Consider the following 11,696-nt stretch of genomic DNA (forward strand, 5'->3'; position numbering starts at 1 on the left):
AGAGAGAATTCTTTGTTCACAATTTGAATAATATTTTATGAAGAGATATTTGGCTGCCGAGTCATTTTGAACAGATATCGACTACGCAAATTTCGGTAAATTTTCTTCTGATAGGCCACTCATCGGCCAATTAGGCTACTGAATGGTGAAACCGATAATCTGACCATCACTAAAAATAAATTTAAAATGATTCAAAATTTCGTTTCGTTTAACGAATTCCGTTCGTAATGTGCACCATGCCAGATTTCAACATTCGCCAATTTAGGTCATTTCCTGTTTCACTGTGTTTTGTCGGTTGTAGGCGAAGATTTTTGTGAAATCTCTTAAAATAGACAGATAGAAATTCCCCCAGTATAAATTAATTTTAAACCCAGTTGTTATTTATTATTCATAATTCACAATCAGAATGTGCCGTTACTGTGTACGAGGCAGCGAGTAAATGAGTTCTTGACATTACCAGTCAAGAGGATCTTCTTTTCGCCCCCTCGGAATTTGTTGCCGCTTTTTTAAATGACGCGTGTTTTTTTCTATTTGTACCGTCTTCTGCGGCTTTTGTAGTTGTTTTTCGTCAATGATTATCGCTATATATGTTAAAATATTATGTACGGGAATTGTTGTACTAGTGAATTGTAATCTATTGCCGGCATTGGATTTTTAATTAGCAGTTAAAGCTGTAGGGGTAAGTCAGAACACGGGAATATCTTACTCAGCTTAATAATATACAATCAGCTATTCAGTGTTCACGCATCATTTTATAATTTACTTATCAACAAAACAATCATAAGAGAAAAACCTCGGAACGCAGTACAGACATTGACATTATAGAATTTATACGGCATCCGATTAATCGGCACTACTTTGAATCAGTTATTATACGGCTCTTGCAGTTTATTTCTGAGCTACGATTGAATTTCGGTCTTCGGCTAACTCGGATCTTCGCTAAACTCGGATAAAATTGGTTAGTCAAATTAGATCCGACTTATGCGAAGTTTACTGTACCTCCAGCGCAGCAGTCGGCATATAGGTTTGAAAGATATGCTTTGGAATTCTTTGTGAAGGTTAACGGGCTACCTTCGCAAAATAGATATTGTATTTGGCTGTTGAGGTCATGACCCACACAAACCAAATCAACTCCATATTTATTTGATAATTTTGTCATCTAAAATGAAATATTATGAAAAAAATAAAATACATTATGAAAAACCGTTTTTATACGCCCACATTTTCTTGTGGACGTATTATGCCGTCGCCCCTGTCCGTCCGTCCGCCCACAATTGTTTGTGGACTCTCTACAGGTCACAATTCGTATCCGATTTTGACGAAACTTGAAATATAGGTTTATCCCCAAAAGATCTCGGCTGCTTTCGATATTGGCATGTATCGAAACTTCATGGATTATGGCCCCCGATTGTACGAAAAATCACGTTTTTAGCTTGTGGACCCTATAGAGGTCACAATTTTTATCCGATTTTGTTGAAACTTGAACTGTAAGTTTATAACACAAAGATCTCGGTTCCTTTCGATATTCGCGCATATCGGACAGTAACTTCCTGAATTATGGCCCCTGATTGTACGAAAAATCACGTTTTTAGCTTGTGGACCCTATAGAAATCATAATTTTTATCCGATTTAAAAAAAAAGTTCTATTATATCACCGTTACACCCTAAGGACGGCTGAGTTTGAATTTCGTGAAAATCGGATCAAAATTGACAGACAAAATGGCCGCCGTTCGTTCCCAAATAGCGTAAGAATATGGTATATCAAGGTTGTGGACCCTATAGGGGTCACAATTTTTATCCGATTTTGTTGAAACTTGAAATGTAAGTTTATAACCCAAAGATCTCGGTTCCTTTCGATATTCGTGCATATCGGACCGTAACTTCCTGAATTATGGCCCCTGATTGTACGAAAAATCACGTTTTTAGCTTCTGGACCCTATAGAAGTCATAATTTTTATCCGATTTAAAAAACCGTTCTATTATATCACCGTTACACCCTAAGGATGACTGAGTTCGAATTTGCTCATATCGAATTGTAATTTCCTGAATTATGGCCCTTGATTGTAGGAAAAATCACTTTCTTGTTGGCTTGTTCTCTATCCATCTCTCGAAAATGTGGGCGTATCCTGCCTGGCAGCCGCTGGTTAGCTTGTGGACCCTATAGAGGTCATAATTTTTATCCGATTTAAAAAAACGTATTATTATATCACCGTTACACCCTAAGGACGGCTGAGTTCGAATTTCCTCAAAATCGGCCCAAAATTGACAGACAAAATGGCCGCCGTTCGTTCTCAAATAGCGTAAAAATATGGTATATCAAGGTTGTGGACCCTATAGAGGTCACAATTTTTATCCGATTTTGTTGAAACTTGAAATGTAAGTTTATAACACAAAGATCTCAGTTCCTTTTGATATTTGCGCATATCGAATTGTAATTTCCTGAATTATGGCCCTTGATTGTAGGAAAAATCACTTTCTTGTTAGCTTGTTCTCTATCCATCTCTCGAAAATGTGGGCGTATCCTGCCTGGCAGCCGCTGGTTAGCTTGTGGACCCTATAGAGGTCATAATTTTTATCCAATTTAAAAAAAAAACGTATTATTATATCACCGTTACACCCTAAGGACGGCTGAGTTCGAATTTCGTGAAAATCGGCCCAAAATTGACAGACAAAATGGCCGCCGTTCGTTCTCAAATAGCGTAAAAAATATGGTATATCAAGGTTGTGGACCCTATAGAGGTCACAATTTTTATCCGATTTTGTTGAAACTTGAAATATAAGTTTATAACCCAAAGATCTCTGTCCTTTTCGATATTTTCGCATATCGAATTGTAATTTCCTGAATTATGGCCCTTGATTGTAAGAAAAATCACTTTCTTTTTAGCTTGTTCTCTATCCATCTCTCGAAATGTGGGCGTATCCTGCCTGACAGCCGCTGGTTCAAAACGCAATAGAATAACTAGGTGTCATTCAGACCATCATTATTTTTTTTCAAATACAAAAGGACAACAACTTACAAGAGAAGCAATTTGTCCGATCAAAGCTTCTTTGCTGCTGACAGGGCAAATCGTTTTGGCTTTTTTTCGGGTAGCTACTTTTTTCTTCTTCATTCAATTGATTCCAGGCTGGGCCCCACGAAGGCACAGCCTGTAGTCTTTCTGTTAAAATATGGAATATTATAGAAAGTAATTGATTGAAATTCGGACATTCTTTCTGTCACTCAAAAATATATACATATAAATAAATGAAATTAAAAAAAACCACATGAGTTTAGTTTGTTAATGCAAAAAGGAGTATGATACCTCTGGAGTTTGCCTTTGGCTGCGTGAGACATGAAATGAAAAGAAATGGGGTTTAACGTCCTACTGTTCTGCTCCTAAACTGGGCTAATGAAGACGGACATACGCCATGCAGTGTGCTATGAGGGAAATTTTGCCAGGGCAGCGGCGCTACGGCCTACTCTTACATCGAATTCCAACTGCCAACGGATCTTTTACGTGCACTCCAATGGGTACACGGGACCTCGGGTTTTCGTCCCATCCGAACGACTAGGCAGCTGTCCTTGTCCGACCATCCGTCCTGCATCACTGACAAGGGGAAACCACGCCGGAAAATCGGGATGAACTTTCTCGGCCAATGCAGGGATCGAACACCCGACCTCCAGGCTAGCGAACCAGCGTCTTACCACTTACCACGTGATCCCCTGGGTAGCCTTCGGGCGAGCTTGTATGGTCACGACTATACGGCAGAGTATAGTTCACTACACCCGAACGGAAGCTAGTTCGACCATAGTCGTCAGATGAAAACTTTTATATGACCTCATTATTCTTTGGTGGCAAATTCCCGAAACCTTTGCCAAAAGTTTCTAACTGAAAAAACTGTACTAGAGGTAGAATATGATAACGACGATTTCAAGAAATCTACCCACAGTTGAGTGAGTGTCTGAGTTATCCCTAGACAATAAAATAAACAAACCAACCAAATATCCTGAGTTTATTTACAATTACATAATTTATATTTACAATGTATATCAAACCGTTTGTTTGTGTTGCTGTTTTTCCAAATAAAATTCACAAATGGATGAAATATGTTTACTATAATATTGTCACTTTCACAATGTCAGTCTGACACCAGCCTTGGTCGAATTGATTGACAAAACATGATTATCCACTCTATATGATATGGAAACTACTTAAATATGTTTTAAATAAGTCTCAGGTTCTGGGGCAACATTGGTAGTATACGTTCTATCTTCAAATAACAATTCCAACACAACATATGTTTTGTCGCGGGTCGCCATTTTTAATCTGACTTGACCAGCCTCAACCGACTTCGAAAGGTGGGTTAATCATGGTCGTGACTATAGTCGAACCATTTCAAGTTCGGGTGCGCATGGTCGAGACCTAGTTGAACTATGGTTGAACATTTGGACGAGCCGAAAGCGGCCCAGGCTGCTTGAGACTCCGACGACTAAATATTTGTCACGAACGCTACTCCAATGACCCTCCCCCCATCCCGGGGCCCACACTTATAATTCAAACCTTCTCTGCGCCGCATAACTAATTATCCGTAATAACAATTTCTAGTAGTAGATTAATATATTTCAATTTGGAAATAATTATTAGAAATTCTTATAACTAAAAAATGTTGATGTCCATTCACATAATTTGATATTATTACTTGCATTATCTTGTGTGTGGTGCGGTCCTCTTGCACTTTACATTACTAATAGAATGAAGGAGGGGGGGGGGGCGTCTTTGAACTAAGCTTTTCCAAAAATGATAATGAAAATTAGTCATATTAATAAACAGGGTGAAGCAATAATCTGTATCCTGTCGTTTTGGAGTGAGTAAGTATGACAAAAAAGTTTAGTTTTATATGGGATTTTAAAGAATCTTATAATACCTTTATCAATCTGGTTAAAACACAGATCCTATTTCGTTTCCTTTTTATATTTCAAAATTTCGTTTTACTTGTCTTTACTACACTTGGATCTGGAAGAGTTGTTATTTAACTCGTGTTCTGAATGGTGTCAGGGATAAACCAATGAAACGGTCTGTTACGGCGAGCTTTAGGCTAGACTGGATAACCTGCTCTAATACGTCAGACTCGCTCCTACGTCACTCCTTTTCTGACTTACTTACGTCTGTCTGCCCGTCACACAATAACTCGGCTTCTAATTGAGCTAAAATGTTCAAACTTGGTGTAGGTGTTTATTAGGTCAATGCATTGATGGAGTTCGAAGATGAGCATTTTTGGGTTAGGGTAAGCAGAGATAAGCAATTTGATTTGTTGATGCTTTGGGATACGATAACTTTAGTTCCTATAAAGTGACTTTAGTTCTATTTAAGTGAGAGTGATGAAACTTTGTGTATAGTTTTATTACATCAATACCTTGACTAAGTTCGACAATGAGCATTTTCTGTTCAGGGTAAGCAAAGCGATAAGCAATTTGATTGGCCGAGACTTTGGAACACAATAACCCACCTTCTAATTGAGCTAGAATGTTCAAACTTAGTGTAGGTGTTTATTAGGTCAATGCCTTGATGGAGTTCGATAATGAGCATTTTCTGCTCCGGGTAAGCAGAGTGATAAGCAATTTGATTGGCCGAGACTTTGGAACACAATAACGCTCATTCTAATTGAGTTAGAATGTTCACACTTGGTGTAGGTGTCAATTAGGTGAATGCCATGATGGAGTTTGAAGATGGGGATTTTCTGCTTAGGGTAAGCAGAGATAAGCAGTTTGATTGTTTGATGCTTTGGGACACGATAACTCTAGTTCAAATTAAGTGAAAACGATGACACTTGGTGTATAGCTTTATTATATCAATACCTTGACCAAGTTCGATAATGAACATTTTTTGCTGAGGGTAAGCAGAGTGATAAGCAATTTGATTGGTCGAAACTTTGGAACACAACAACTGTCCTTCTAATTGAGGTAGAATGTTCAAACTTGGCGTATGTGTCTATTAGGTGAATGTTCAAACTTGATGTAGATGTTCATTAGGTGAATGTCTTGACTGAGTTCAATGATTAACATTTCGAGCTGAAGCTAAGCAGAGCTAATCGATTTCATTTGTCGATGGTTTGGGACAAGATAATCTTGTTTCTAACTGAAGCTAAGCCGAGCTAATCGATTTCATTTTTCGATGGTTTGGGACAAGATAATCTTGATTCTATCTGATAGAGAGTGGTGAAACTTAGTGAAAAAAAAATAAACGTGCGATTAATTAATATGTTTCGTCTATTTATTTTGCAATTTCGGCGGGGGACATCAGCCTCACTGTTGGCTTGTTTAATTATTGTAATAGAATAACTCATGTCAAACGGTGACGCCATATCCTATCTGGAGAGCATGCGCAATAGACTGGAATAACCAGACGCTAGAAATTGCCAGTCGGTTGAGACGCATGCCGTATTTCGCTGGACATTACTGATTTGAAATTAGAGTGAAAACGGAAACAATTTAGCTCCTTTAAATACAATAACAATAATTTTCAATCTATTAAAATGATTGCCCACCTGAGTTGATTGTTTTTCCAATAGTTTCATCTGATGAAAGTGGTGTTTCCAAATGTGATTGACCATGGTTAAAGTGTTACTGTTGTTATTGTTCATTTTTGCTAGAATTGTATCATCATGCATGACACCTACTTCTGAAGGCATCACTGAAAAAATTGAGATGAATAAGGTTTAGACCAAAAGTACTATTGGTCTAGACTAGTAGGGAGTTGATTATAAATAAAAGTCTTAAGTTATAATTCATATGACATTTGAGGTAAAAAAAAAAAAGACATGTAGATTTAGCTCTTACATAAATAATGCATCTTTAATAAAAATTTGGAGTGGGTTTCCACATTCTTACATTTTCAATTTCACCAAGTGTTTTGTTGTAAATATCAAAACTATTGTATAGACAAAACAAAAACGAAATTGCTGATGCTCACTTATATCTCACTTATATAACTGTAAGAACATTTCTTTGCTATGAATATGATGTGGCAAATTTGGCCCAGACTGCAGTGCTACCGGTACCGACTACTCTTATTTTGACAACATTTACATAAAGAATGACATCAAAAGTAAATTAGCAATACTCTTTGTATGAATTTTCTTATGTCTGTGGGATAGCTCTATTTCGGCTGACATTGGCATTAACATTCGTTTACAAAAGAATTAAATAAAAAAAATGAACAAAAATTATTTTTTCACTCTTCTTCATTCACTGTCAGCTGATGTGCAATAAATAAGATTGACTATTTCGTAGCACAATTTCGTCAATTATAAAACCACAGTTATTAAGTTGTCCTTAGCAGTTTATATAGTATTTTTTCACTCTTCTTCATTCACTGTCAGCTGATGTGCAATAAATAAGATTGACTATTTCGTAGCACAATTTCGTCAATTATAAAACCACAGTTATTAAGTTGTCCTTAGCAGTTTATATAGTATTAGTATGAACTATATATATGTAGACTCTAGGTCTAATCGATCATTTAGATGTCTTACCCTCTTATAATTTCTCGGACAGTCGTTATAAAATTGAACTGTTTTTTATGAAGGTTCTGAAGTCTCCGAAAGCAGTTTCTACAAATAATTCCCGTTATTATTCCCGTCATCCACAGCTGGCTATAAGCGTCCACGAAGCTATAAGCCTAGCAAGAGCATCAGCATTCAACAAGGCAAATGTCATTGTGTTCTTTGGAAAGTTGTGAGGAGGTAATGGGCAGAAATAAGTTTGATTGTACTACGGTCTGGAATGTTGATGAAACGGCTATCACCACAGTCGTCAAACCAAATAAAGTGGTCGTTTTCTGTGATAAACCGGTTTCGGCCGCGGCCTCAAGATGGAGTTTTTGATTCAATTTTGATTTGGAATTCATCCGGGGTTTTTTTTGGTAATAATTCTTTAATATTTCTCTGTTTTCATGACAAATGGTGGTCCTTTTCAACTTCAAATAAAAAGGTCTCATAATTTTACACAAAAAAAATTAATCTGCATGTTTTCAATTCCAATAATGATGTTTCTGTCACGCCGAAGTATGATTCAAACACTTTCACTGAAACAGGCCTTGGATCTTAATATTAATGAGTAAACAAACTCAGTTACGCCCCTTCCTTTAGTTTTTAAGTGCAAAAAAGGCACCATCACGTGACTCGCTCATTGCAGTCCGATGTTAGGCTACACCACTATCTTACAGTGTAGGCGATGTCTACTAACACTAGACGCAACGGTGATATCTTTCTAACCGAGACCTCTTCTCTTATTCTAATAAATAGGCCTCTACTAACTCTTCAGTGCAAAAAAGGCACACACAGACCATTGAGTCTAACGTGGCTCGATCATATAGGCCTAGCAAAATTTATAATTTTGTTCTCTGCAAACTACCTGCTAATTACACGGAATAAGATCTTAGGATTATGAGCCACGGAAACAATATAAAAAAAGTGCCAACTAGAGTAGGTCTAGGACTATTAAAAGACGTCAACGGTCCTACCTTCCTAACGCATTCCCCCTCCGTTTTGCCTGAAATAAAGAGCGATTTTTGGCGGTTCGGGACCATTCGACATATCATAAAACAAGGTCGCAATCTGAAGGACAAGCACGAGCGTACAACATGAACCACGAACTGGCCATGACGTCATTTTAAATGGCGGAGCCTTAGTCTTTTTTTGAAGAGCGTTGCCCCAAGATTAAGAAGAAGAACAAGAAACTACACGCAACCAGTTCCTGGTTCAAAAACAATTTAGTCGGTGCTTGTGTTTGGGAGCATGACTGGGGAACAGGCGAGGGGGAAATGGCCATTAAACTATACTATGCCTAGGCCTACCGTAAAGTCCACTGCAATACAATACAAATATTCGCCAAACGTTGCAGTGGTGAAATAAACCCCATACTGGCCACATTCACACACGTCTCACCCTAGCTACGAGAACGTAACTAAAAACGTTGAGATATAGGCCTACTGAAACACAGAGGGTAGAGAGATGAGGTTTGTTATCTAATCGCACCCACCCTCACCAGACCTCAACGGTCGTGCGGAATAGTACCTGACACTACAAAAACCGGACCGTCTGGTCGTGCGTGAAAAAGACCACATAATGATTTTCATTGGTCAAAGTTTCTCCATAGAGAATACACATGTGTTAATGTTAGCCGCTTCAATAAGCCAAATTAATAATATACATGTATATGATAAATTAATAATATAGGTCCTCTTGAAGCGGATAACATCACTAACCCAAGTCCTCTTGAAGCGGCTAACATCGGTTGAATCGGGTGATGTTATATAGATAATTATTAAATCCAGGTTATGTACTGCAGAACATGACATATGCCGAATAGCAATGATGAAACATATTTAAATGAACTTCTCTTACATACCGGCCATTGTCGTGTAGTTTATGGATGGTCTCTCTTATTGTCATCAGGTCAAAATTATCTAATTTTGTTGAACATTTGTTAACCTTGCTTTTTTTTTCTTGCGTTGTAGATGAGTCATTTTTCAAAGCCCCGTACACGGATTTTAAGGGTATATTCAATACGTAGGCATACTCTTTTTTGGAACTCTTATACCGTCTATAATTCATTTTACCCTGTTTCTCAAAATAAGTATCCACCTTCTTATATACACACACATCGTCGTGCACTTGCAAATGAATGTGATGAAAGGATGATCCATTATACAAGGAATTATATTTTCTACGATTCGTTTTTTCTATCTATTCTACGACAATATCTGAAACAAATCTTGTGTGCCTGTGGAACGCGAATATAAATAAAAATTGATACCGTTAATCAAGACTATTTAAGTCCATAAAATTATATAAGATATCGTACAAATTTACACTTTATCACAAAGGTTACCATGCCATCTAATGCTGGAAATAAGTGTTCTGTGGGGAATATTTTAGGAAACATGCAATACTATGAATATCTCTAAGGAATATTAAAATACCTGTAACCAAATAAACCTAAACACCCCCCCACACACACACCCACACACACCCACCACTCGCACTACCGCAAAACAAACGGGCGAATCCTTCCGTACAAATATTATTAACCGAATGCACCCGATTTGTGGAATACCTTGTACCCCTACATGATATACGAGTGACCCAACTTACGCAGGCGCAGTGGTAATGTTTATGTTCTGAGAAATTGATTAGTGGCGAAAAATGTGAAATTTGCAAGAGAATAAAGGATTTTATCGAGCTTATGGCGTTAAGGTTCGGCGAAGAAAGTAAATAGATTAGAACAGTTCAGCCATATTTGATTTAAGCTAAAAATGGAGGAGCGAGACTTAACTTCGAACAACCAGTACGGTGGTTGAAATTATTGCACACGTCTTGTCAAATCTTCCAAGGCTGATATCTTCGCCCACAATAGAGTAATTTGAATGAAATTTTCAAATTATTCATTTTACATTATCTATTTTCGAACTATTATATAGCAAGAATGGGTAGCTCTTTATCTGAATCTTACATAATGTATCTTTAAGTTTTAAGCTTTACATAATCACACAAGCAGCTTTCGTAGATTCAAGCAAAACACACTTGGTAACGGAGCTTTCTAAAACAGTTGTGTTAGTCTTGACCTTAGCAGAACGTATCAGTCCATTTTTTCCCGGTATAACAGCGATAACAGGCTGATATCAATGAAATATTTTGGAATTAATAAATCGATGTAGTACTTATTCTGACGACTTTGATGAGGGTGTTTCTTGCACGTTAAATTATGCGAAATCTAATTGTCTACTACAAATTGCAACGTGATCACTGAGCACAAATTGTGGTCTGGCCTTGTTTCCATGCCTTTTTAATATTATCTTAACACCTTGTGAATGTTTATATGTTTTATTTGTTTGAATAATCAGACTATAGTATGGTGGCTGATTGGTATCATGTCGTGGTGTCGCCCTTCATAAGGTGACAACCCGACATCACAACATTTTAACCCGACACCTCGACAACCCGACATCACGACATTTTTAACCCGACAATTTCACCCGACACCACGACGTTAAAAAAGTTGTAATGTCGCGAAAAAATGTCGTATTGTCTTCTTGTGGTATTGGTCAAGAAAGTTCCCCGGGATTTTGCAGCGTTTGTTCTCCCTGTCGGTACTAAGAACAAAGGGTCTGGCAAATAGTCCGGGAGCTAGGTGGGTTTTGTTCAACATGGAAGGTGCGGAAGGTTTGGGGTGCTAGTGATGTATGGCTGGGTTAGGAGACCCCCGAAACCCAATTCTTAAGTTGCGGCAGTGGTGGGTGTGGTAGGGGGAGCCACCCATAGTACCCCCAAAAATTGGTTTATTCAACATGGAAGGTGCAAGTTCCACTTCAGTGGCATTTGATAGAGGAATGTGCCCTGAATTAAGAAATATAACTTAAGAATGGGATTTGTGGTGGAAAGGCCACTTAAGAAGAGGTCAAAGGTCATCAGTTAGCAATTTTTCGATTTTACTCTGAACGTTTTTCCCGTTATCTGGTGACCTATTCCATAGCACTCATAACGTATGCCTATCTTCAATAATCCGATTGGTGCAGAAAAGTAGGAACACTGAATGAAATAAAAATGTGTTTATCATCCTACTGTTCTGCTCTGACGAAAAATCGAGGTTCCGGGTGCATATTAGCGAGCACGTAAAAAGACCCCCTGACATTTGGAATTCAATATATAAGTAGGCC

Source organism: Patella vulgata, chromosome 6, assembly GCF_932274485.2.
Source record: "Patella vulgata chromosome 6, xgPatVulg1.2, whole genome shotgun sequence".
Taxonomy (NCBI): domain Eukaryota; kingdom Metazoa; phylum Mollusca; class Gastropoda; family Patellidae; genus Patella; species Patella vulgata.